At 35.2% G+C, this 26,545-nt stretch overlaps 1 pseudogene; it reads right to left on the bottom strand.

Annotated features, from left to right (window-relative positions):
- Window positions 1-442: 442 nt before the first annotated feature.
- LOC144228376 (large ribosomal subunit protein uL1m pseudogene) overlaps window positions 443-26,545 on the bottom strand; it is a 64,348-nt pseudogene continuing 38,245 nt past the window's right edge.

Here is a 26,545-nt window from a genome sequence, read left to right as displayed (position 1 = left end):
CGGTAATTTTGTCTGTTTTTGTAAAGTTAACAAATATATATATACTTATATAAAATTTATATAAAACTATATATATAAATATTTAACTTTGAAAGACATAAGGACTCCGCAGGAACTGAATGCACATTGTGATTTCATCATCTCAACAAATAACTTTAGAACATCAACAAATAACTGTTAACGTTGTCTTTTTCAATATTGTTATTTTTTTTTGTAAGGTTCAGAAAGAAAACTTTATTTTCTCATTTTTGAATTTGCTGTGTTTTTTTTTCTGCTATTAAAATTTATATTCAAATATTATCAAGAATTAAGACACTAAATATAAAAATTATGCGGTTCCATTATTTTCTATGTTGCTCCTAATGTAGAAAGTAATTTACAATCAGACAGCATCTTTTTTTATTACTGTCTTTGGTTTCTGCTTGTTTAGGCAACAATGAGTTCAGTCACAAGCTTGACCTGAACTATGAAGGAATGTAAGTACCACGAAGGATCCCAAATTCAGAAGTCTCTCTTACAAACTTCACTGATAACTGTGCTTTGGCCACCATCCAGTCATTTGATCAGTGTTGTTATTTGGGTCTCTAGAAAGTTTTCCCTTTCTTCATCAACCTTAATTTCACACCTAGTTTTAAATAATTCAAACATTTTTGGGATGTTACAGCCAATAGAATCTCAAATACACTTTGAAAATATGTATTTTTAAAAATTTCTTCTTTAATGGTTTAACCTCAGGCGTTATTTCTGGAATAGCTACATAAAAGCCTGCATGAATTTCATCATCCAAAATCCTCTGAATCAGATTAGTTCCTTTAGTAAACACAGCTCTGTTTTCTTCTGCTATTTTAATCTTTGATGGATTCGATGTAAATACAATAACTTTATTGATTTCTATAACAAATGGGTATGGGAAACTAAGAACACTGGCCAATGGCTTTACTTCCCACCCCCCTCAAGTGCCATAAATCCAGTGTCAAGTAAAGATGGACATCTTGCTTTGAAATAGTAAAGTCCAGAATTTGTAATTTCTTAGGTAAGTGAATAGCTTTCTTCACAGTGTATATCTACTAAGGGTACATGTGTGTTCTTTTCCTTCCTTTTCCAGTTGAAGTTTATTTATCTATTTTGAGAGAGAAAGAGAGAGAGAGAGAGAGAGAGAGAGCTAAGCACAGAGCCCCACACAGGGCTCAATCCCACCATGGTGAGATTATAACCTGAACTGATATCAAGCTGACCATCAACTGACTGAGCTACCCAGGCACCCCAGGATACATGCGTTTTCAAGAGAGCCTCAGGATTGTTTTTCCATTGTTTAGTTTTTCTATCTCATCTGTTTTGTTTTTGTTTTCCATCTAATGATTTTGCTGTAACACCTTTTTTTGTTTTGTTTTCCAGGCTTTGTAGCATCTGCACAATTTCTTCTGGACACTTGAATGTTTACAGAGCAAAGATAAAGAGATATCTGATAAGCCATCTTAGAAAGACTATATGTTTGATGATTTATCAATATTGTGTAGGGGTGCCTGGGTGCCTCAGTCAGTTAAGCCTCTGGCTCTTGATCTCTTCTCAGGTCATGATCACACAGTTGGTGAGACTGAGACTTGCACTGGGCTCACAGAGCCTACTTGGGATTCTCTCTGTCTCTCTGCCCCTCCCTCACGTGTTCATGTGCTTGTATGCTCTCTCTCTCTCTCAAAATAAATACATTAAACTTAAAAAAAGACACTATCAAGACATCTTAGTGCCACCATCATATTGACCATTTGAGATGATGTTGACCTATCATATCATATTTGATCTTCAGATTTTCCAAAGCAAAGATTTCATTATATATTCTAATTTTAACTTTATTATTATTATTAATATATGGGAGCTGTTACATAAAAACTCAAGATTAAAAACAAATCATGTTCTTCTCTTTATATTGATGGAATAGATTTAGGATATGGCTCATTTGATGGATGTTGTACAATGTGATCATTAAATAATATTTATCAGAACTGACCACATTTCTGAGGACTCTAGACAGAAGTACATCTTTAAGGAGCTTTTGATGTTAAAAAAAAGTATGGCTAATATTAGTTACTCAGCTAGTGTTCTATTAGCAACACTATGCAGACATGTAAACTCTGCATGATAACAGAAAAATTATTGGACTCCATTCTTATATTTCTATGGAAATGTGTGTTCTTTTCTCTTCTATCCTACACCTGCCACTGTGATTCTTCTTGAAGCTCAAGTTCTGAGTCTCATATTACACATTTGAAAAACAAGAGAGAGACTAGTGTTATGGCAAGAAGATATTGAGAATGGAGTGCACTAAGGTGGAAAGTATTTGCTAAATGGATAGAAAGCATTGCTGAAAAGTTATTTGGTACCTAATATGTTTAAAATTCAAATGTACACATAATAGATGTATACACAAATGTGAACAGATGAATTTGTGCATCTATACACACACATGCACACACACATATATGTACTTGTATATATATATATATACATATATATATATATATATGTACACCTATATGGATTTGGAGATCAAAAACATACAACTATTTCTGAGGGGGAAAATACAATACTTTCTTTAAAGGATTTATTGTTTTCATTTTAACTAAATGAATGGTAAAATTAAAGTTTCATTCTTTCTCCTAATTTTATTTGAGAAATAGCTGCACAAACCCCTGAGTTAATTGTTTCTACCCCTCTAACTCGTAATGAATCAACTAAAAAAGGGTCCTTCTCTTTGGACTCTGGTATGAATAATTAAATGCTTCTTGGTTGCCCCAAATCAGTTTCAGACACTGACATTTGCATGTATATATTAAAAATTATCTTGCATCTTATAATCATATTTTAAATTTTTCTTTCTTTTCATTGTTGTCATTTCAGAATTCACATTAAGTCTAATACTAATACTGATCCTAGACAGTGATACGTGATATCAGAAAAACCACCCACCATGTTAATAAGAAAGCAATGAGCAAGAATTCTGTGCAGAATCTGTAAGCAGCATTAACCAACTTAATAACATACCAGGAATGCAAAATCACTTAAATTGTTGAAAAAAGACTTGGTAATTTGTCTTTTCCCTATTAGGCTTAATGCATTTTGATAGTTAGTTAGAATGAGGAAGAGGGAACAAACTATAATAGTCAGGGCCAATGAATAAACCTGCATTGCCGTCATTAATAACCAGCCACTGGTGGTTGAGTATTCAGCACATGAATAATTATTATTCTCAGATGAGAGGGTGGAGAACATTACTACAGAGTATTTGCATTTTAATGGCTTTCAGAAGTTTTTTACTTTATTTAGTTTTCTACCTTTTTCTGTAGCACACAAAATAAACTCTTTAAAGTAATTATTCTTTGTTGTTAAAATGTCTGTTGAACACTTTTTTGAACATTTTTGAATGGAGTTTTCTTTTTAGCTATTGAGAATGTCAAAACTCCAATAGAATAATTCCATCTATAATATTAAAATCTTAGTTTCCACTTTGATGAATCTGTACTTATCTGAAATCTTTGAATAATTCTATATAAAGTCCTACAATTTTGTTTGAAAAAAACAAATTAAATTTGTATTTCTTAAGGGATCACTTGACATGAAGGTCAGAGGTGATACATTTCAAAGTATTTTAACATTAACTTTAATACTTAGAATTTTTATAATATGCTGTCAGTTTTTAAAGGTCTATTTTAAAGAACATCAAAAATTATCTTAAAGAAAATAAGGAATTTTAGAACTGTTGAACAATATTATTTTATTTTAAATTATTAAAGTTGTATAGGGGTGCCTAGGTGGCTCAGTCAGTTAAGCAACCCACTTTGGCTCAGGTCATGGTCTCACGGTTTGTGGGTTCGAGCCCCGCATCAGGCTGTGTGCTGACAGCTAGCTCAGAGCCTGGAGCCTGTCTTCAGATTTTGTATCTCTCTCTCTCTCTATCTGACCCTCCCTTGCTCTCTCTCTCTCAAAAATATATAAAACATTAAAAAAATTAAAGTTGTATATATAATATGGACACACTATATGGAAGTCACACATAGTAACTTTTATATAGTTAAATGCATTCTACTCTCTGGCTGCACAATCTTGTGACTTGATATTTTGCTCTATTTTTATATTGTAAATTTATGATGTATTAATATGAGCACATATGTCATTTTGCTTGTTTTAACCCTGAAATACATTAATATTTTTAGCAAAGGACAAAGTGAATTGATCAGTATAGGATTTTACATTAAACATCGAAAACAGTGAGGTGTAGGGGCCTCTGGGTCAGTTAAGTGGCCAACTTCAGCTCAGGTCATGATCTCTTGGTTCATTGGGCTTGCAGTGTCTGTATGCTATTTCAGTTAAGGAACTGAAATATTCTTGCGCTTTTTCTTAGAGAGGGAGAAAAATGTTTATTTTAAATTATGTAAAGTACAATACTTGTTGATTACAAATAGCTTGGAATAAATTAAGAGACAAAAACATTCATATTATGTTCATGTTTCACATAACGTTTATGTTGATGAATTTTCAGATAAACCACTTTTCTGTCTATCCTGAATATCTTCTCATAATTTGGTATTTTATAATGTATAGAAAAATGTTTTAAAAATGATTTAGGATTATTGTTTAGACTTTCACTTGTTTTTAATTCCAGAGGTTTGAATGGTCAAGATTTTGACAAGAATATTACCCATATTCAGTTTCAAAATTATGACCCATATTTAGGAAAGGATGAAGCAAGTATATTAGAAAGCAGATCCTTAACAGTGAGTTTGGGTTTTTTATACATGCCAAGCAATTAACTTTTAATTAAATGTATTAAGCCAAAAAAATAGACACTCTGGCTTCTTTTCAACAATATGTCTTTATCTAATTAGCTCAATCACATCCCTTTTATTTTATGACCTATTGCCATAGGAAATAATTGTTTGCTAATGTCTATTTTCCAACTACTCTAAGATTTTCTTTTGTCCATGTAATTCGTGTTACTATAATAATATATATCAATAATATTTCTGCTACTTTTAGTCTGTCATGATTGTTTTGAATAAATCAAAACAGCTCTTACCTGACCCTCTTTTATTTACGTCATAAGTTATTTTGCAAAATGTATCAGCCCTTGAAATAAAAACAAAAATTAGGATCTCTGTAACCATATTCCCACTTCTTTTCCCCTCCTAAGCCTTTGTCTCTCCTTCCCTATTTTGAATATCTTAGCCTTATCCAGGCAGTGTGATTTCCAATAAGGGCAGGAGGAAGATAGGACTGATCAATAACAATCCTGGATCTTTGGACTTCTATGAAATCTCCAGTTGTACAACACAAGTCTGAATATGACCACACTCATCTTTGCGAATGTACTCAATAACATAAAAGTTATGTCTATTTGTTTATATAACTGATAGTACCATAGAACAGTGTGTTTTTGGTAAGCTTACTATTTTTCTGTGTGAGTAAATCCTACTAGTTTAATTTTGGTCATCATATTAAAAATTAAGCAATATAGGAGCAATATTTCTCACAGCACTTTTACCTTCTGTATAAGCTATGATCTTCACTTCATACATTTAGGATAGTGAAAATGAAATTTTAATGAATGTTATATATCTTATCTTCCTTTCTTCTTTGTACCTATACCCAGAAGAAGTAAGCTTTTGTGCAAGAGCATCCCTGAAGCAGGGGTCCATCTGGAGCATTTCTTGAATTACTAAGCAAATTGCATACCCAGGAAACTAGTCTATATATATCCTTAATAGCTATAAAACAGGATTTCGAATATATCTTTCCTTTTTACTTTTTTTAATTAAAAAAAATTTTTTTTTGGCCTTCCAGAATTTTGGCTAAATTTTTAAAGCAGAAAAGAAAGGTGACGAGTCCTTCCTATATTCTGGAAGAAAGAAAGGATTGTAGGAAGAAAAAGGGAAGAAGGAAGAAAGGACTAAGATCTTACTAAGAAGTGACCCTATTAGTCTCATATTTTTATGGATATTCTTTATGGAAATTAAGCTATAATCTCCTTCCCTACCTGGAAGCTGCTGAGTTAAGCATGACATGTGGTGTCTGTTCCAGCCTAAGAACTTAGCAGGGCACTCAAGAGCATCAGGAAACCACCAAGATTCTTTAGAAATTTGAGGAGAGTAGAGACCAGTGACCATTTGTTATTTTCTTCTCCAAAGAACTCACAACAAGGACTCAGATGTTGAGTTTATTGCCTCATGGAGATGTGTGACACTCAAAGAACACACAACTGAGTGAAAGGACATTTTTCTTTCCTCTACTAAACTATCTTTCTTTCTCAGAGCCTGGACTGTCCATCGCCAGCCAGATAGAAAAGACAGGAGGGTAGAACAAAGTTGAGCAGTGACGATACCTCCTTGAAATCTTACTTTCCAAGTAATGTGCTTGGCCTGGCCTGCAGGATGGTGAAACTTAAAGTTGAATATGCAGTTAACGTTTTAATTTAGACTGGACTGATCTTTCAATACCTGAACATGAAATTGAACAAACAAATAAAAAACTGGATAAAGGAGAAGGGAGCAAACAAAAATAATGAATCCGATATTTTCAACTTTCTAATTTTGATTAGAATCCGATTTCCTGAAGGAATTTCTTCAAGAAGAAAAATAAAAGAGTACTGATGATTTTTGTACCACTACATCATAGGTTATGAATTAACTTTAACATGTGCTGAAATGTATCAATTGGCAAAACTACATGGTCTTAGTTAACACTGGGACTCAAATTACAGTTTAGTTTGGGAATCCTAATAACTTTTAAAAAGATATCCTCTTTAATACAAGGGGAATTGCCAAAGATAAAATAGAGGAAAGCAAGTGCACTTCACCTTAGCCATCAGAACTATTGCCTTACTCAAATTTCCCATAGTTATAGCATAGTTATAGTGTCTATTGCCTTAAAATATTCTATCATAGGGGCACCTGTGTGGCTCCCAGTCAGATGAGTGTCTGACTCTTGGTTTTGGCTCAGGTCATGATCTCATGGTTCCTAGGATGGAGCCCTGTGTTGACCTCTGTGCTGACAGTGAGAAGCCTGCTTGGAATTCTCTCTCTCCCTCTCTCTCTGCCCCTCCCCTGTTCATGTGTTCTCTCTCTCTCTTTCTCTCTCTCTTTCTCTCTCACAATAAATAAACATTTTAAAAATAAAAAAAGAAAAAACATTCCTAATTAATTTTTTTCTTAAACCTATAAATGCTGTTATTTATAAATTGACCCACTTTGAATGCTCTCCCTTTCATTAAAATAGTCTAGAGTCTGTCCAAATTCCAATACAACATATACTTCAATTAGTGTTCCCAAGAAACTTTTTTACTCTGCATGGTATAAGAATGTCTGCTCATGCCTCCTAGACTCTTTGTACCTCCTATGATCTCTATAAATTCTCCATAAGCTTCTGATGCAAGAAACTGCCATTTTTGTCTTCATGTTACCTGACATTAGAGAAGTAATTGCTCGATATGCACATGGATCTTATTGAAATAAACACTCTCACAGCCTCTGAACCTGGGACCTTTATATCCAGCTGCCATTATGAATGAGGTCATGGAAGAAAGCACTCCTTAAGGCATGGCCACTTGCAAATTAAAAATAATACTGATAGGAAAAACCAATCTTGGACCTCCTGGCATATCCCAAATGCAGGAGGAGGAGGCCTCCTGGACATCCTCTGTCCCTTCCCAGATATCATGGTGCTGGATTAAGTCATCTCTCTACCAAATCCCTTGGCTTCATGGGAGTCCATTGGTATCACATGATTGAATATTAAATAAAATTGTATACTTTGTGAGTCCCCACCATTACATGTTATAGAACCCCTAGGGGATTTGCTGTCATCTGCTCCTTACCCATGACATCTCTTATCAAGAACCAGAAAGATGAGTCAACACAGTTGGCCAAATTTTGGGTAGCAATTTTTGACACGGATGCCCTGGCCAACAACAGACACGTCTGCACGTTTTTGTTGACTGTTGGACCATTGCCAATGGTATGATCATCTGGTCTGGCCAATACTCAAAACAAGAATTCCTTTTCCAAGGTTGCCTCATCTGAGTTGAAGAACTCTAGAAACCTCTTCCTTCACAGATATCCAAAATTAAAAGCACAATACAAGTCTTATTGAGACATTTCTTATCACTTTCGGTGTTCAAAATGTCATTGACAGTAACCAAGACACGTATTTTACTTCTCAAAATATATCATTCTGGGCTCTTGAACAAGGCATTCACTGGAGCTTTCACTCCCATTACTGGCTTCAGTCCACCAGCCTCTGAGAGTGCCAGCCATATGTTTTACTTAAATAAAATTCAATTAAGGGGTTCCTGGGTGGCACAGTCAGTTGAGCATCTGACTTCCACTCAAATCATGATCTCATGGTTTGTGAGTTCGAGCCCTGCGTTGAACTCACTGCTGTTAGTGCAGAGTCTGCTTTGTATCCTCTGTCCCCCTCTCTTTCTTCCCTTCCTCTGCTTATGCTCTCTCTCTCAAAAATACAAACAAACAAATAAATAAATTTCAACTAAAAGGAACATGGTACATTTCAGTCACCAGTCAAACATTAAGGGTGAATTGGAGTCAAGCGGTTCCCTTTTTGATGTTTGACTGCCAACAGCTTTCAAGACCCTCCTCCTTCCTCTCTTGCCTCACCTGTGGGCAAGCCAAAAAGAGAACCTAAATGATTCTTTGCCTGGCTTAGGCAAGGAGTTCAAACGATGTAGGCCCTTGGCCCATGCGATAACCCTCCACCCGTACTAAAACCGTTCTTTGCTCTTTTCTTTCTCAAATCATTCTCAAACATGCCTGAGACCCTGTCCTTGAAAAGTTCTTTATATGAGTAGTACAACTTTCAATTTTGTTTTGGTATGTTTGTGTGTGTATAGTATACACATTTATATATAATGTAAATACAATATGTATTTCTATATGTGTGTAAAATATACATTTATGGGAAAATTGTAAAAGTGGGATTAAAGTTAACAAATCCAAAGGAGTGGTTACATAGGCAGTGGGGTTGTATATTACTAGGAAGGGAAATGTAGAAAATATTCAAGGGATTGGAATGTTTTTTTTTAAATTTTTTTAATGTTTTATTTATTTTTGAGAGATAGAGACAGCATGAGCAGGGGAGGGTCAGAGAGAGAGAGAGATACAGAATCTGAAGACAAGCTCCAGGCTCTGAGCTAGCTTCCTGCAGAGAGCTCGATGCGGGGTTTGAACCCACGAACCGTGAGATCGTGACCTGAGCTGAAGTTGGACGCTTAACCGACTGAGCCACCCAGACGCCCCTGGAATGTATTTTTTAAACTGAGTGGTGGACAAATAAATAACCATTATTTTTCCTCAAACTCTTCTCATTAATTTTAAAATTAATTAATCTTAATTTTAAAGTAGGATACATATAGAACCATATAATCAATATTTTAGTTATTGAAAAAGTGAGAATGAAAAATTTAATTTGAAACAAAAACAAATGTCAGGTATTGGACAGAAAATTTGAAATGTTTAAAAAATTTATAGTTGTACATAAACAAAGTATATCCACAGTAATACAAATGAGATGTTATTGAATGGATGATTATCACTGGAATTTGAATTGTTCTTCATCTATTTATCACACAGCAATATTATTTTCAATACTGAAAAATTTAAAAATGAAACCAAATTAAGGTATTTTTGTATGATGTAGAAAAAAATTATTTAATAAAACACAAATGGCGCACATTTTCAATGTGCTTAACACAGATTATAATTTTCATATACTTTAAAGTTATGATTGAATGTCACTAACATATTATGGATTTAATATCTTCAAATATTAGATTTAAAGTCAGAGTTCAGGGGCACCTGGGTGGCTCAGTTGGTTAAGCGTCCGACTTCGGCTCAGGTCATGATCTCACGGTTCATGGGTTCGAGCCCCGCATCGGGCTCTGTGCTGACAGCCAGCTCAGAACCTGGAGCCTGCTTCAGATTCTGTATCTCCCTCTCTCTCTGACCCTCCCCAGTTCACACACTCTCTCTATCAGAAATAAATGAAACATTAAAAAATTAAAAAAAAAAAGTCAGAGTTCATAAGTAATATCTTTGCTGTGTTAAATAATTTCTTTTTGTGTGTGTGTTAAATAATTTCTACGACCCTCCATGTCTCCATCCATAAAACAAGGATAACAACAACCTTTGCAAAGGTTTGCTATAAGATATAAAAGATAATAAAAGTGAAAATGACTTTCACAGTGTCTGACTTACATATGATATTCAATAAATTTTTGGAATGATTTAAGAATGCTCTTAAAAATAGAATATATTTAAAATATATAAATGTGTGTGCTTCAATGCTCCCTAATGAAATATCATAGAAATGGATCCTGCCTTGTAAACACAGCCATGAATTTAGACTATTAATTAAATCGCTCCAGGCTTAGGACAATTCAGAAGGGGCATCATGATGAATTTGGTGAGATAGGATTCAGTGAACTCTCAGGAATAAATAATATCAGAATTTCAGGATTCATTGGGTCTCAGGAACATAAATTTGTTTATGGAGGTGGGAGGAGCGACAAAAGATTGGCTCCTAGTTTTGATGAAATGTATTCAAGTTACTGTAAGTTACCGTACTACTGCTAGTAAAGACTGAACTCACGTCACACTTCCTGACATCTTGACTTGATTCCACATCATCTCTGGTTCATGTTTGACACTTAAATATCTTTTTTAAAAAAAAATTTATTTCTTTTTGAGACAGAGACAGAGCATGAGCAGAGGAGGGGCAGAGAGAGAGGGACACAGAATCTGAAGCAGGCTCCAGACTCCAAGCTGTCAGCACAGAGCCCGATATGGGGCTCGAACCCACCAGCCGTGAGATCGTGACCTGAGCGGAAGTTGGACGCTTAACCGACTGAGCCACTCAGGAGCCCTGAACTTAAATATCTTTATGTGTGTGTCTTTCCACATCTATTTGTATCTTCTACCTGATTTTTGTAAACATTTTAAGATTTTAAGCAGAGAAGAATGGAAATTCTAAGTCTCCCTAGGGCAGAGGTCACATTCAAGTGTAGGTAGCTATGGAGCTCATAAGAAAAGATGACCAGGTGGTCAAACAGAATGAGGTCTATGGGGTCAGCCACAGTGAGAACGGGCAGCACGAGTGAGCAGTCCTTAAGGAGATCATCATTTTTTCTAGAGTGGATGACCCTGCTTCTTGTTGCCTAATCTGGATACATTTAAAATCGAACCCCCATGCTTTCGGAGGGCCACTGAGAAATGTTTCCATTGCATAGGATTACAGAGATGCTGCCTATTATTGATCTTTCTTCCCATCCTCAGCTCCATCTGCCATAAGAATTGGGGCATTGCTAAAGGCAGAAAAGACATTGTAGATTTCATTTGAGAGTTTACCTTTCTGTATTCTCTTTTATATGATTTCTGCTTCTGTAGCTTAGTCACAATTCCCAAATGGGATTTTTAAAGTGTCTACAAAGGAATATGATTTGGAAGGCTTTGGTTAAACTACAGCTTAGGGTTTGGTTAAGGTAGTTTAACCTACAAAAGAGAAAACTATGGGTGTTATGAAGCCTCATTTATTCTTTCTCTTTCATGCCATCCATCCAGCCAGCTATCCATCTCTCCATCTATACATCTCTTTAGCTCTCCATCTATCTTTCTATTGGCTTAGATGATGCTAAACATATTAGTTAGTCTATTTTCAGTTCTATTAGTAAAAAGAAATAGGAAGAGACCTCAACTCATTTAGAAGATATAAAAGTAACTATAGGTAAAAAGGACACTAATAATAAATGTTTTGTGTTAGAAAGAACTAATAAATCGCTTTCCTTCAGAAAGTGGTTAACATACCATTCTAAGAAAATGTCTCTGAAAATTTAAGATTCTTACAAATTCTTTCAGGAAAGTTCTCAGTGTTATGAGAGAGATTATTAGTAAGCTGGATACAAAGAGGGAAACAGTTTAATCTATCTAAAAATGATGGTCATATCTACTTTTAGTTTCTCCTTTTTGTGTACTAAAGGAGTATTTTTTCTTAGATGGAAATGATATCATTAAATCTTAGAATTTACTTCTGGAAACTGGGCCTCTTAAATTTCCTATTTTTAATTTTTTAAGCTTATTTATTTATTTTGAAAGAGAGAGAGAGAGTCCTAAGTAGGCCGTGTACTATCAGCACAGAGCCTGCCATGGGGTTTGATTCCACAAAATGTGAAATCATGACCTGAGCCAAAATCAAGAGTCAGATGTTTAACCGACTGAGTCACCCAGGTACCCCCATCTTATTGATTTTTTTAATCTAAGTATACATTTAAAAAGATTCCATACACGACCAGTATTATTAATCCATGTTTTTCAATACAGTTGAATATACAATGAAATATAGTCTGCCGGAGGCCGGCTCCAGCAGGTCCAGGGGTCCCTGAAAGATGGACGGTGTCGGCAAGAGAGAGAGTGAGAGAGTCCCGAGATTCTTTCTGATCACAGGGCAGGCATCTCTGTCCTATCGGTTTTATTTATAGGTCAAATGTTAACATGGCATCAGAAAATGGAATTTTTAAAATGGATACTTCTCTGTGATAAGATGTTTTTGGAAATCTACAGAAACAGGTTTTACAGAAGTGTTCTAGCAGAACTGTCCCAATTATAGTGAGGTTGAGTAGCTAAGAAAATAACAGGGTGTTCACATTCCAATAATACTAAGATTAAGTCATAGGTTTGTAGATACTCTTATCCATTCTCATCACAGCTTCCAGGGTAAGGGAAGGTGTTTGTGGAATGTAGGCCTTAGGGAAGGGGCTGCTATACATCGCCAGTTAGCAAAGGTATAAGTGGGAACTCATGTTCTGCTCTTATGTGTTCCTTCTTTCTAAGTTAGGCTCTTTGTCTCTGGGCAAGACTTGATTTTCCAGTTATATTCTTTATTGCACCAGAAAGCCAACCATACATTTAAAGAGTTTAGCTCATTTCCAATGCATAGAATAGATTCATCGGGTGCATTTACCTTTGTGTCTAGTTTTATGATTTCTTGAATAGCTAGGGCATGAGAGACATTTTTGGTTAGTAGATTTACATGTAGCTGTATGAACATCTTGGACTAAAGCAACAGTAGAAACAGAATTGTACATGTAAAGGTCAATCTTTTAGGAGTAAGGGTCATTAGCCTGTTCATAGCTCAAGAGAAAGTATGGGGGGAAACAGGACCTGCTGGAGACACGATGTTTGTTCCCATAATCAAAAGAAGTTCCCACAATAAGTTCCTTCACAAGGTGCAATCATCATATCAAGGCCAGAATAAGGGGACAAGTCAATCCCGATATTGATCAACAAGGTACCTTAGGGGTTGGTGCTCAAGCAGAAATAATTGAATGAGGGTGAGTATCGGTTGTCATCTGATTGGCAAGAGACTGTGCAAACTTGCTTTAACCTCACCAGTTTTCTCGACTAGTGGGCTCAGAATGGCTCCCAACAATAGTCATATATTATACTATCATAGTTTTAAATATCCATAAGTGATCACTGTATAGGAAATATTGGTAATTATTTCAGATCTTGACACACCAAACTATACAGTTTATTAGGTGCATAATACTATTTTAAACAAACTGTAATTAGTCAAACATAATTTGAAGCCTTTAAAATACTTTTTTCAAAAGCATAGAATTTAACAGAAGATTCAGGATTTGATGTCATTAGACAATGCAAAATTAAGACTTTAGTGACTGGAGAGTAGTAAAATTGGAGTTTGTGAGCATGGCTGATTCTAGAAAAATATCGTTTCTCTGCTCTAAGTAGCAATAAGAAAAAAGGAAGGATTAAAAATTACTCATCATAATTAAATTAAACCATCATCGGTGGCAACGAGCTGGAAGGCACACTTGTCTCTAGCACTCTCTCACTTAGCGTAGTTTTTCTGAATGTGTTCAGTCCTTAAAATGCTTAAGTATGATATCTGTGAACATATTATCAGAAGATGGTTATTTCTCCTGCCCTACATGCATATTTTAAATAATAATTGGCTGAAACGCCTTGATGGAAATGCCTTAGCAGATGTTTCTGCTCTCTCTTTTGTAATTAAATATGCAAAGCTTGTGTCTTTTGGCCTTGATGTTTCTTTCTTATTTACTCCAATGCACGGATTGAAGAGGCAGAAAGGAGAATAAGTGATTTAAAAGACACCATTATAGAAAAACAAGAAGCTGACAAAAAAAGAGACAAACTGATCCAGGAACATGAAAGAAGAGTTCAAGAGCTCAGCAATACGGTCAAACGCAACAATATCCATATCATAGGAATCCTAGAAGAGGAAGAGAGAGGGAATGGTGCTGAAGGAGTCCTGGAACAAATTATAGCAGAGAACTTCTCCAACCTGAGGAAGGAAGTAAATGTTGAAATGCAAAAGGCTCAGAGGACTCCCCTCAGAAGTAATTTGAATCGATCTTCTGCATGGCATATCATAGTAAAAATGCCAATTTGTGAAGCTTTTAAAATAGACTGCCAAATGGAAAAGACCTGCCCTGTAGTAAACAACAGAAATGTTTATATTTTGAAGCCCCCCCAAATGACTTGAGATTAATGAAATTTGTTCCAAAAGAAGTCAATAAGTCACAGAAGTTAATTTAATTGATTCTGGAAGTTTGTATTACTGAGACTGCAAATGTCCCCCTACCCCATAAATGATATTTTTTCCTAAGTCATATGGTTACTTTAAAATCCAAATTTCTGGGGTGCCTGGGTGGCTCAGTCGGTTAAGCGTCCGACTTCGGCTTAGGTCATGATCTCGTGGTTTGTGGTTTCGAGCCCCACCTCAGGCTCTGTGCTGACAGCTCAGAGCCTGGAGCCTGCTTCGGATTCTGTGTCTCCCTCTCTCTCTGACCCTCCCCTGCTCATGCTGTCTCTCTCACTCTCAGAAATAAATGAAAAAACATTTAAAAATAAAATAAAATAAAATAAAATCCAAATTTCTGATGTGATCGGAGTTTTGCCTTACACTGAACCAAGAAGCTATCTTTGTTTCAAAGGGTCAGAGCTTATGACAATATCCTTCAGTGTAACACACTTTTTAATCCATATTTCTTTGAATCATTTGAGAGATATAATCTACTACTTAATATGTGAGAGTTTATAAGACCATACCTATCTGTGAAAGCCTTATTAGGATTGATAGCAAACCACAAACACCTCAATAAATTTTAACCATTTTTTTCTTTACACAACATAGATTTGGTGGTTTAAGTGATTTCTCTGCTCAAACATGGCAGATTAACTACTTGTTATGTTTGAATAATACATATGAAAGAGACTGGAGCTTTCAAATACTCTCCCAAGTAAGATATGATTTTATTTGTCATAGGTTCAAAATTTTAGAAAGCAGTAAACCTGGTTAATCTCAGTACTGGTTAGTGTCAACATTCACTTAATCTCTCATCTGTCTCATTGGAAAATTTAAACCAAATTCACTTGCTTTTCTTCATGGAGCTGTTAGAAGAATACATTTAAGTCACAGACATATGTAGTATTCCAAATTACTCAGTGCTTGACTCCTCCTTTTTTTCTTTTTCTTTTTAACATGGATTTGTTTTTCTAGAACTATTTGTGAAAATTCATTTGGAAACCAATAGATTTCCATTTTTTTAAAATTAGAAATATTATAATCAATTATAAAAGAAACAATTGAGTTATATATGAATGCTTTTAGCTATAAGTCAAATTTATTTCAGATTGGGTTTATATAGATTTATCCCTTTATCCCATTTGTCAAGAAAAAGATTACAGCTATCTTAACCTTGTATAACTTTTACAGTTAACCTAGTTATTTTCACAAAAAATCAACTGTTCATTTACTAATTGTTTTTTAAAAATATGTAGTTATTGAATATACATTATACGCCAGATGCTATAAATACCTTATTGTCAACTCTCTTATGAAGGTAAGTAAACAAAGCTTATTGTTCCACTTTTTAGATGGAATGTCTCTGAAAAACTGAAGAGTTTTCAAGACAATCTACAGAAATATGTACCATTTCAGGCTGTGGGATCTTAATCCAGTATACTTTCCAACATAGCATGGTGTAGTGTAATCTTACTGCACTTAGAAACTCTATTTTTCTTTCGGTGGAAGACAATAGTAATTTTAAATTTTATTAATTTTATTAGAATTTTTGATAGTGTGCCACACCATTGACTTTTATACTGTAAAAACTAAGCAGCTTGGGGCGCCTGGGTGGCTCAGTCAATTAAGCGTCCAACTTTGGCTCAGGTCATAATCTCATGGTTCCCGCGTTCGAGCCCCACATCAGGCTCTGTGCTGATATCTAGGAGCCTGGAGCCTGCTTCGAATTCTGTGTCTCCTTCTCTCTCTCTGTCCCTCCCCTGCTCACACTCTCTCTCAATCTCACAAATAAACATAAAATTAAAAACAAAAAACCAGCAGCAACTAAGCAACTTGTAACTCTGATAATTCTTAATTTTAGTTTAAGAATCAAGACTCTGGAGTGTCTAGTGGCTCAGCCAGTTAAGCATCCGACTCTGCATTGTGGCTCAGGTCATGATCTCACAGTTTGCGAGATCAAGACCCACATCACTGTCAGTGTGGAGCCTGCTTGGGATTCTCTCTCTCCCTCTCCCTGCCCCTCCCCTGCTCAATCTCTCTCTCTCTGTCTCTCTCTCTCTCTCTCAAAATAGATACATAAACTTAAAGAAAATCCAGAAGATTTTTAAACAAGAAAATAATCAAAAAGATTTTACCTAACTGTGCATTTGAACCCAGACAAAAGTTTAAATTGTGATTTGATTAAAGCTTACTAAAATGTTTTTCTAATAAGTATTAACATTTATTGTATAAAAGACATTTATAAGTGCCTGGTTTTTGTGTGTTTAATTATTTATTTTGAGAGAGAGAAAGAAAGAGTGCATATGCATGAGCAGGGGCAGGGGCAAAGAGGGAGTGAGAGAATCCCCAACAGCTTCCATGCTCAGTGCATGGGTGGAGGAGGGGCAGAAGGGGAGGGAGAGAGAAAGTCCCAAACAGACTCCATGCTGGACGCGGGGCTCCATTTCAAGATTGTGAGATTATGACATGAGCCAAAATCAAGTGTCTGACGCTCAACTGACTGAACCACCAAGTGCCCTGACATTTATAAGTGTCTGTTATCTACACTAGCCATTTCCCCTCACACACATCCTCCAGGCCCAGAGGTTTGTTTAACCCTTTCTACATGTAGTTCTTCTGATTACTTCCTTGGTAAATCTAAATAATGTGACCAACTTTAATTAGATATGAAAATCCAAAAATATAAGCAAATACAATGTGTCGATATATGTGTTTTATATCATATGTAAATACAATATACAGGTATATCATATACCTATCTTAAATCCCTATGTCTATGGATTTGAGAAAATATATCATGAAAGTAAGGTTCGTTTCACATTCAAACATCAGTGAACTTTACTGCATTAATAGTAAAGAAAAAAATCATTTCAATGTTGCAAAACATTGTCTCTTTAGTTTCATAGATGCAGAGATGAAATGGCCATCTGCACCAAGAGCTCTGCATAATGTTTTCTACCCTTACATCTGATGTGCTCTGATTTAACTGATTTAGATGATGTAATTTTAGATTTGGGGGATGATGAGATTGAGATGGGATTTTGGACTATGTACTAATGTTGGAATAGGATGGGGCTTGGGGGCTTGAGGAGCGGTAAATGTATTTTGCTTTTGGGAGGGACAAGAATCACTGAGAGCTAGAATGTGGACTGTGTTAGGCAGAATCCTACGATGTCCCCCATATCACATGCTCCTGAGGATATGCCTTGCGTAGTCCTTGGGATTACGAATATAATGAGTTTTATTTCCATTTGTTAGGTTATGATACATGGTTCAACTGATCTCAAAACAGAGATTATCTGACATAATCACATACACAGAGGTCTGGCATAGTCACATGAGTCCTTTACAAACAAAGCATTTTATCAGGCTGCTTCCAAGAGAAGTCAGATTCAAAGCATAAGAAACACGCAACATGCATTGGTGACTTGAATATGGAGTGGACCAAGTCCTAAAGCATGTGACCCATAGCTGAGTGGCTTCTGATAGCTAGCAATAAGAAAACTGGAATCTTACAAAAGTAAGGAACTGAATTTTGCCATTAAGAATGAGCCTCTGTGTAATAATTCAGCCAGGCTGACGCTATCACTTCTGCCTATGACATGAGCAGAAACCTCAGCTATGCCATTTTAAACTTCTGATATAGGCAGGCAGCTAATGAATGGATGCTGTTTTAAGCCAGTGCATGTGTGGTAATTTGTCAGGAAGCAATAGAAAACTAACACAGAAGACTAACAATTTCCTTTATCAAACTGATAGAATGGGAACGGAGTACTTAAAACCAATCAGCGAAGGGGAAGAATAGCAGGTGGTTTGTAGTTTTGTCACTGCTGTCCAGGGCATAGCCATGCAGGGATTCTTGACCAGAGTTTTAAATATTTACCATGGCTTCTAGTTTTCACAGTTCCAAAATTCTAATCTTTCCCGTCTCAGTTATCATAAGGTTGCCCAAATCCCCTCATTGCCTGGCTAATTAACCTCCTACCACCTGCAGCAAGCCTGAGAGGAAGTGGCAGAGTTTGGGTATCCGTTACTTCCTCGTCCCTTAATATTCTCATCCTCAAGCTCTTGTCCCAGCCTAGAATCAGCCAAATTCCTGAAGGAAAATGTAGGGGAAAGCATTAGTCCACTGCTTGCTGTGGTTTGCCTTTATTCTGCAAACATTTTCTCCAATCTTCTTTGCCTTGGCATTCCTTAGTTGCCTTAATAGGGAACTTTACTGCGTGTTTTATAATCTCTTTTCCATAGTTGTTTTTGGCCAAGGCATTCGTTGTTCTATGGCAAACTACTACAACATAACTTAATATTTAATTTTTATTAAAAAATCTATTCATTTAATGAAAACATCACAGCGTTACTTTAAGTGGTAAGGAGAAAAAGCATGTTTGTTAATATGCAAACTGATTATGTCTGAAGACATAATGTGAAGATGCAATGTTTAATTAAAATTTTTTCTCTGCCTCTAAACAAAGGACATTCTTAAACAATTAGGAATTTGGAGGCTGTTGTTTTACAGTGAAGTTCAGAATGTTTAAGCTTTTTTATAGAATTATAAATGCTAGTGCTAGACAGTCACAGACCCTCAGTATCTCATATCCAGCTTTGGGTCACTTGGCAACAGAACTGTGACTTTGACTCCCTTGAAAACCTACCTTACCACAGACTGCATTTGGAATCCTTTATTTTCCTTTTTTTTTTAAACATTTATTTATTTATTTTGAGACAGTGTGTGTGAGCAGGGAAGAGGCAGAGAGAGGAGTGAGTGAGAATCCCAAGCAGGCTCAGCACTATCAGTGCAGAGCCTGGCGCAGGGCTCCATCTCAATCTCACCAACTGTGAGATCATGACCTGAGCCAAGATGGAGAGTCCAAAGCTTAACTGACTGAGCCACCCAGGTGCCCTGAATCCTTTGTCTTTCTTTTTAATGTGACATTCTTCTTTTAAAAGAAAATTTCTATATTTTAAATAACATTAAAGAGAAAAAAGTGTTATCAAAAATGTGGAGAAAAGGAAACGCTTGTGGGCTGTTAATGCAAAATGGTGCAGCTTCTATGGAAAATAGTATAGCAGTTTCTCAGAACATTAGAAACAGAACTACCATATAATCCATCCATCCTGCTTCTTGGTATTTATTCAAAAGAATTGAAATAAGAAAGTCTTAGAGGTTTCTGCACTCCTATGTTCATTGCAGTGCTATCCACGAAAGCCACAAGGTGGAAATCACCAACATGTCTGTCAATGGATAAATGGATAAAGAAAATGTGGTATATATCTAGAGTGGAATATTATTCACAGGATCAAAAAAGAAGGAAATCCTGCAATATGTGGCAATATTGATGAATCTCGAAGACATTATGCCAAGTGAAATATACCTGTCATAGAAAGACAAATACTGCTTGACTCCATTTATATAAAACATTTAAATTAGTCAAGTCAGAGACTTGGAGAACAAAATCCTAGCTGCCGGGAGCAGGGGTTACTGAAAATGGAAGTCTATTGTTTAATGGACATAAGGCAGGATAAATAAGGTCTAGAGATTTGCTGTACAACATTGTGCCTATAATTAACAATATTATACTATACTTTTAAAAATGTGTTAAGAGGTTAGATCTCATGTTGTGTGTTCTTTTTGTTTTTTTTTTAAATTTTTGTAATGTTTTATTTATTTCTGAGAGAGAGAGAGAGTGAGAGACAGTGTGAGCAAGGGAGGGTCGGAAAGAAAGGGAGACACAGAATCTGAAACAGCCTCCAGGCTCTGAGCTAGCTATCAGCACAGAGCCCGATGCGGGGCTCGAACCCATGAACCATAAGATCATGACCTGAGCCAAAGTCAGACGCTTAAATGACTAAGCCACCCAGGCGTCCCATCATGTTGGGTGTTCTTAATACAACAAAATAAACATACAATTAAAACATAAAACATTGCAATCTTAAAAAAATGACCATTCTTGCTTTTTATTGACAAATGTCAGGATAACCATCAGATTAAGTCAAGAAACAACAACACATCTTTCTGTGTGATTTTAATGTCAGATATCTTACTATTTCGTAAAATTCTTCATGAGACCACGCATAACTTATTAGGTGATATTTTTCATTTTTTAACATTTATTGAATATTTGCTTCATATTATATATCACCAGCAATTTTATTATGTTCTGATGTAATTGCTATATGAAAGTTGTAAAATATCAAAGTATTACAAAATTTTAAGTCATAGTAAGTTACAAATGCTCATTTCAAGTTCTCTATATACAGAAAATATAACACTCTATGTAGAAAAAGTCAGTGCATGAGTTTTTTTTAAGTCAACTTGTATATGTTTTTTTTTTTTTTTCACAGACTCTCTGAGAGATCTCTAAGCCTATTGGGACCATGGACTTATATGACATCCACACAGGAAAATGGGAAGTATTAAGAAGCCTAGGAAAGAATGGGGAGGAGTACTTCTAGAAAGAAAAAGTAGAAATATTTGCTCATAAATCCAGTTACCAAAAAGAATCCCATAAACTTACAACACCCTTTTTTGGCTACTTATAAGCAGTAACTTTAAGGCAGGAAGTTACTTCTCTATTTCTTTAATGGAGAGTGAAATGTTAATTTAATATATTCATAAAAGAGCTTTACTTGAATTTAATTCAAGCTAAGGAACAAATTATGACCACAATAAGTGCAACAATAATAATAATAACAAAAAGCAATGCTCACTAATGTTTATTAATTATATGACACTTTGCTTAGACTTTACTTGTATCTACTCAGCAAACTGTCAATACCAATAATTTGAATCCATTTTATGAGTAATGTAACTGAAACTTAGACCAATTAAATAACTTTCCTAAGGTCATTCTGAAACTATGTCCCATAGGGTTTATGAAGTTGAAACTAGCAGGAAATTTAAAGCTAATTTTTCAGAGAACTGTTTCTCCCTAGTCAGCTATTATGTCTTTTCAGACCCCACTACCAAATCCACTAGCGGTCTTTGCAGAAGCCTCTGCACACTATGAACAAGGAAGGCCCTGCATCCTTTCCCCAAAGTAATGGGCCCAAGACCCCATCCAGTTTATACCAGCTCTCAGGTGGTGTCCAGAGCCCCTTCTCCTTGTCCTATTATAACCTCCTGATGTCAAGGCTGAGTTTGCTTTGTTCTGGTGTTAAGTCTCTCCCCAAGTGAACATGGGATGTGTATTACACATATGTCTGCTCAACGTACATGCTCCATCTTTCCTCATGAATAGCCCTAAATTTCTCTGCCCTTTTCATCAACTATATGTGATCTCTTACCTTGAATTTCCCCCTTTAAAAACCTTACTCCGTAACCCGGAACCTCAGAGATGGTCTTTGGACATCAGTCTGCCATTTGCCTCAGGTTGCTGGCCTCCTAAATAAAGCAAATTTCCTTTCTACCAACACTTGTTTCTCAAGTATTGACTTTCAAGCAGTGAGGAGCTGAATTGAGAGTTGCTAACAACTTGAGTTGAATGTGGTATTGAAGAATTCTGTAGACACCTGATCCTAACAGCACAATGGCTAGCATATACTGAATCTTCACCACAATTTGCCAATATGGAAACCCAACGATAAGAATAAAACATATACTGTCCCCTTGAGATGTAAATAATATACAAGAGAGTTTCAACATTGAAGCACATATGACTTTAGAACTCAGTGAGGATCTTTGGAGCCTCCTAGGGTGGAAACGCTAAGATTTAGCAGTAGACAACATTTTAGAATTAGTTAAAAAATGCCTATAATGGGGGTGTCTGTGTGACTCAGTTGGTTGAGGGTCCAACTTTGATTTTGGCTCAGGTCATGATTCCAGAATCATGGGATCGAGCCCCGTATTGGGCTCTGTGCTAAGCATGATGCCTGCTTAAGATTTTCTCTCTCTCTCTGCCCCTCTCCTCCTTCCTCTGTCTTGCTCTCTCTCTTAAAAAAATTAAAATGCCTATAATGAATACAAAATCGAAATAATTATCTTCTTTGTGGAAATAAATAAACTGTTAAATATGTCTTCATGCCTTGGATATTTTTACCATGTTAAAAAGTACCCTGTCAATAATTCATTGCACTTTTTTCCCTAAAGATATAGAGAACTTGAAGATTTCAATGGGACAAATAGAAGATAACTAAGTTGTAAAATTGGGAAATAGTCACAGTCAGCACCAAAGCTAGAAATCTGCAGCTCTTTCCAAAACTGAGTAAATTGCATGAATATATAGTACTAGAATTTATTCACTTTATTTTTTTATTTTTTAAAAAATTCCCCTCAATGATATTGATGGTTTCTAAGAATCAGAAAGAGAAAGGGCATTGTGACTTTGAATTGTATTTCCCTGGTGATCAATGACTTTGAACATCTTTTCCTGTGCGTATTAATATTTATGTGTCTTCTCAGGGAAAATATCTATTCAAGTCATTTGCCAATTTTTAATCAGAGTTTTTACATAATAAGTTATGTAAGTTCTTTGTTTATTTTAGATATTAACCCTTCTAGGATAAGATATCACCTCACACCTCTCAGACTGGTTGTTATCCAAAAGACAAAACATACCAAAACAAAACAAAAAAACCCAAACCACATGTTGGTGAGGAAGTGGAGAAAATGGAACCCTTGTGCACTGTTGGTGAGAAGGTAAAGTGGTACAGCCACAATGGAAAACAGTATGGAGGTTCTCAAAGAGACATCTGCACCCCAGTGTTCATTGCAGCATTATTGACAATAGCCAAGATATGAAAACAATCTAAATGTTCATCAAAGAGATGAATGAACAAAGATATTATGCACACACACAATGGAATATTACTCAGCCACAAAAAAAGAATGAAATCTTGCCACTTGTAACAACATGATGGTCCTAAAGGGTATTATGCTAAATGAGAAAGGCAAGACAGAGAAAGACACATATGGTATGATTTCACTTGCATGTGGAATCTAAAAATCAAAACAAACCAGAAACAGACTCATAAATACAGGAAACAAAATGATTGTTACCAGAAAGGGGAAGGGTTGGTGGCCCCTGAAATAGGTAAAGAGTGTTTAGAGGTACACATTTTCTGTTATGAATCAGGAGACGTAATGCGCAGCCTAGGGACTATAGTCGATAATATTGTAATAACTTTGTTTGATGGCAGATGGTAACGAGATGTATAGAAATACTGAACCACTATGATATACACCTAAACAATTATGTTATTGTAAGGAAAAAGAAAGAACATTAGGCCAAATCCTGATATGAATGACTCGGTGAATAGAACATTTGTTATATCTGAGAGTTTGTCAGTTTGAGTGATTGATTATGCTTCTCAAGGTCAATGAGAGACAACACAGTACTAGCTGATAACAACCATGTGCCTATAACTATAATTACTCACAAAGAGTTGGACTCCTGATCTCAGGCTAAATAAGGCATATCTCTAATAGATAATTTTGATTTTTGAAAAAATTCATGCCCTTTATTAAAATGAGCACAAATTGCATTATTCTATTGTCCATTAACATTTCTTTTCATCAAAAAATGTTAACATCTTTATTGGGGTATAAGCAGATAAAAAAGACATGTTTAATATATAGAATTTAATGAATTTGGACATATGTGTACAACCATGAAACCACTGTTGCAATCAAAGCAACAGATATATCCATTACCTCCAAAAGTTGTGATCTCATTTTTTTGTGCTAAGAATGCTTAACATGAGATTTACCTTTTTGACAAATTTTTAAATAAACAATACAGTATTGTTCACTATAGTACTATGTTGTTTAACAGATAGCTAGAAATTATTCATCTTGCACAAGAGATTTTGTATCTATTGAACAACAACTCTTCATTTCAGCCATCCCTCACTCCCTGGCAACCAACATTCTCCTTTCTCCTATTAAAAGTGACTATTTTAGATATCTCATGTAATTGAAATCATGCAGTATCTTTTTGTGACTAATTTATTTCACTAAGCATAATGTCTTCTAACTTCATATGTATTATTGCAAATGGAAGGATTTCCTTGTTTTTTAAGACTGACTAATATCCTATTGTATGTATATATCACATTTTTTATCCATTCATCCATCCATCAGTGGACATTTGAGTTATTTTCATGCCTTGCCTATTGTAAGTAATGTTGTAATGAACATGGGGTACAGATATCTCTTTGAGATCTGGATTTCAGTTATTTTGTATATATATTCTGAAGTGGGTAGATTACTTTTAATTTTTAATCTCTGCAATAATATCTTTAAAATGCTTGATAGAAAAGGCAACAGTCACAGGAAAAGAAATTCTACAAAATTCAGAAGAATTTGGTCATGTTTAGCCACATAGATCGTTTTCTTCTGTTGTTATCTAAAAGTCATCTTACTTTAAATTTTTAGTTTGTTGTGCATGGGTGTATTGAACAAGTATCAATTCAATGTCTTATAAATTTATGAAGTGGCTAATTGTATAAAAAATCATTATACTTCTTGGGCTGACTACTGGGACAAAGAGAACCTTAAATATAAAACATATAAATAAATATCAATATATATTTATTTTATAAATTTTATATTTAATTATAATATAATTATAATAATACATATATAATAATATATAATACATATATAACATATAATAAACATATATATTATAAATGGTACACATAATTTATATATAATAGGTAACTTAAATGTTTATATTATATTGTACCAAACAAAATATAAATAGCATACAAATAAACAATATATATTAGATGATCTATATATTGCTCATTGAGTTAATTAAAAAGGATTATTTCATTGAAATGATAGGAATTTAAATAAAAAGAAGAGTGGAAAAATTAACAATTTAATTCCTCAAATTAAATATGTGTCTTGGATATTTTATTTTTTGTAGTTCACAAACATTTCTTACACCTGCCCCTATTAAGATCACTTCCAAAACAGATGACTGAATTGAAAAAACAAGTCTTAACTCCAGAGGAGCAAGTAATCTGTCTCTTCTTTTCACTCCTCTATCACTGCCTCACAGAACAGTGCATAGCACAAGGTAGGTGCTCTGTACATATTGGTCGAATGTTTTGAATGAATTAAGTTTCTCATAAACTTTGGATTCTTATCATAAGAACTTGGTTTTGAGGCTCCCATGTGGCTCAATTAGTTAAGCATCTGACTTAGGTCACAATCTCATGGTTGGTGAGATGGAGTCCTGCATCAGGTTCTGCACACTGACTGCCGGAACCTGCTTAGGACTCTCTCTTTCCCTCTCTCTCTGCCCCTCCCCACTAGCACCCATTTACACACATGGTCTCTCTCAAAATAAATAAAGAAAGTTAAAAACTGTTTTTCTTTCTTTTTTTCTTTTTTAATCTGAGATGAAGTAGTTAAATCCTCCAGTATATATTGGAAATAACTTGGAAGTGGAAACATACCCAATAAAAAAGAGTCACAGTAACTGAGCTGAAAATGAAGTTATTTTTCATCAAAGCACTATAATGAGCTTTTGAAAGAATTTGCAAAGCTATAGTCTAGGTGAATATATACATAAAAAGGTAACAAAAGTTTAACTAAATATTTTTAATGAATTTGAAAAATCACTTGGCAATGGACTGAAGTTAGAATACACAAATAGCAGGGCGATTGGGTGGCTCAGTTAGTTAAGCATTCTACTCCTGATTTTGGCATAGGTAATGATCTCATAGTTTGTGAGTTTGAGCTCTGTGTTGCATCTGGCTCTGTGCTGACAGTGCAAAGCCTACTTGGGATTCTGTCTTCTCTCTCTCTGCCCCTCCCCAGCTTGTGCTCTCTCTCTCTCTTTCTCTCTCTCTCACCCTTCCTCCCTCCCCCTCTCTATCTCTCAAGAAAAATAAAAACTTAAAAAAATATACACATTTGGCTAGAAACTGTTAGAGTGACTTAAAGGGTTCCAGTTTTAACCTTACAAGT

This window comes from Crocuta crocuta, unplaced genomic scaffold (genome assembly GCF_008692635.1).
Source record: "Crocuta crocuta isolate KB4526 unplaced genomic scaffold, BGI_CrCroc_1.0 scaffold369, whole genome shotgun sequence".
In the NCBI taxonomy this organism is placed as follows: Eukaryota; Metazoa; Chordata; class Mammalia; order Carnivora; family Hyaenidae; genus Crocuta; species Crocuta crocuta.
This window is presented reverse-complemented; position numbering and strand designations above follow the sequence as displayed.